Genomic DNA, 2772 nt, shown 5'->3' with positions numbered 1-2772 from the left:
AAAGCAAATAAAGAAGTTCAAGTTCAACTTGTATGATAAACATTAATTTGGAAAACACTGAGATAAAAACTACAAATGTAATAGTGATTTTCCGCTTTATAACTATATCTTATTATTACGTGTAACATATAACGAATGTAAATAAAAACGCGTTTATTATGATTTTCCTGCATTCTGAAAAGTATTAATTTGAAGAGTATTAATATATTGAAGTCAAATGTTAGAGATAAAACAATACTACAGGTTTTCAATGAAACAACAGGAGTTTATTTTCTTTTTTTTGCGGGAAGAGTACACACATGGGATTACGTAAAGGTGAAACGATTTCAGGGCAAACAAAAGTGTAAAAATGGAAAGGTTTGTTTACTTCTAGCGTACATATCAATATCGTAATTTCCGAGGAAAATAAAACATCAGAAAATATTAAATTACTTACAAGGTGAGACGAACTTTCCTGTTCAATACAAATTACACATGAAGTAGATTTTTCTTTTAACAAAATTAATTAAATTTAATGAAATTCCAGTCAAACAAGAGTTATGGAAAGAAGTGGAAACAGAATTTTTTCAACCTCTGATACAATTATATATTTGTACACTAAAGTCAAATGAAAATAGAATATCATTAAAAGAAATAAAATAAGCAAAATATTTTAAATAGTTTTTTATGAAAAATGTACAAAATAGACTCAAACATACCCCACGGAGTGAAAATTACTCATAAAAGGTAGTTAAAGAAAAATGTGAAACGCTAGGAGATGAAAATAGCAGAGTGAAACATTATGTTAAAATATCGGTTTACAGATTTATAACATGACCTTTTTTTTTAGTAGAGCAATATTATTTTATTTTATTAAAAAATGTACTTAGCTTTTTTTCAAGTAACTTAGAAGCCGTCAAAGGATAAAAACCAACAACACGGGTTTGCTCTCTCTCCTATTGACATAAAATTATTGCTCGAAAACTATTTTCTTTAGAGCAGCAGTTACAAAAACAGAGCAAGTGCCTTACACAGAGAGCTTTATATACATAATAATAGGATAGAGAGCTTTATATACATAATAATACGATACAAAATTAAAAAAGGACATTTACAATAACATACATATCTCTTAGTTCGTATATATTATCATGTATTTTTAATGATCATACATAACAAGAGCTAAAATAAAATATATAAAAAACATGAACCGGTATAATTTTAAAACATAATGACAGTTGTTTTTTTTAAGTATGTGTGCCAACACTCTATTAATATACAATCTAGATAGATGAAAAAGAGTATACACCAAATAATACAATAGAAACAAGTAAGTCTGCCACAGAACATGAGCTAAAAGTATTAATAACGATCAGTTTCACAAAAAAAAACACCAAAAAACAGAATAGATGTATTTGAAAATTATGAGACAAAAAAAATATTGGTCAAGGTTTCAGTCAAACAGTTTTCAATTAATCGAGAAGAAGAAAATGTTTCCTTTCTCTTTTCAACTATATGATTTTCACAGAAAAGGCTGTCTTCCCTGGGAGAATCATCCTAGAAGCCATATAACTAAAAACTGCTTGGCTCAGTAACCAGATTAACTCAAATTATCATGAAACATTTGATATGCCTGTGCTACGTTTAGATAAAAAAAAACTGCTAACAGGTTTAGTAAACAAAAACAAATTGAGTGTAAGTTCACGCTCGTTTTGGCTTCTTGATTTCTTAGATTTTTTGTTTTAATGTTCGTTTGTATATAACTAAGAGTCTTGAGTTTCATACACGGTGAGCACAGTTAATATCCAAGGCCAGTAGCTCGTATAGAGGGAAAAAGTTATCTGCTTCGATGTATCCCAGGATTGTTTATGAACAGCAGCATGGAGAAGTCAAACGTCCACTTGTAACAACTGAACAAAATACAATTATTAACGTAAAATTATATTACATAAACACATATATATGTAAAGGAAAATGGCGAATGATGTGTTAATAAAAAAACATAGACATATAAAAACATAGGTTAAGTTGTTACTAAGGTTAAGTAAAATCACACCTAGTTATGTAGTATATGAGGAGATAAGAAGCGAACAAATATGCGGAAACATGGAGGAGAGTACACAAGTACGAGAAAAATATACAAGATGGATAAACTGTGTTGGTTAGAAATACAGGAAGAAAGACAACAGGGAAAGAGGCCATTAAGAGTATTCAAAATATTTTCACAGAAAAAATATGAAATATGTAATATAGAGGACAATATGTATCTATGATAGTGTATAACAGATGTGACGGATTTATTATTCTATATTTATTTTAATATCAACGTTTGTTTAGATTAAGTTTATCTTTAGAAATATGCATAGCTTATAGTGATAAATATGTATTGCGAAACTCCCGCTTATTCTCCAAAGTTGTAGAAGATTTTCGAGAGCAAGAATTAACAATATATATGTGTGTGTACGTAAACGCTTGTGTTAACGTCAGTATTGTTACGTAAAACTGAAATTTCGAGAAACTCTCCACACGCCTATAAATACAACCAATGCGCCGCGCTAAAAAAGAGTATATATCAGTAGTTTGCAAAAGTTAGTGTGCTATAAACTTCGGAAGCTATCACTGTGATTGTTATAACGCTTATCAATCGGAAAATTTCAGATATTTGACCGGGAGCATTTACAAAGTTCGAACATTACAAATCATGTAACTTCAGTGGGTTCTCATTGGACATTGGTATTTTTACAAAAACATTATATAACGTCATCGTGGAAAACTCGGCGTGTATGACTGGTG

General features: G+C 29.7%; 1 protein-coding gene across 1 annotated transcript in view; it reads right to left on the bottom strand.

Moving 5' to 3' along the window:
* Nucleotides 1–244: 244 nt before the first annotated feature.
* Nucleotides 245–2772, bottom strand: part of LOC111088657 (micronuclear linker histone polyprotein-like) — a 69806-nt gene continuing 67278 nt past the window's right edge. Inside the window, exon 3 of the mRNA XM_022399384.1 lies at nt 245–1889. The gene's annotated coding sequence lies outside the window, so the exon portion shown is untranslated. The remainder of the gene's footprint in view (nt 1890–2772) is intronic.

Source organism: Limulus polyphemus, unplaced genomic scaffold, assembly GCF_000517525.1.
Source record: "Limulus polyphemus unplaced genomic scaffold, Limulus_polyphemus-2.1.2 Scaffold100, whole genome shotgun sequence".
Taxonomy (NCBI): Eukaryota; Metazoa; Arthropoda; class Merostomata; order Xiphosura; family Limulidae; genus Limulus; species Limulus polyphemus.
This window is presented reverse-complemented; position numbering and strand designations above follow the sequence as displayed.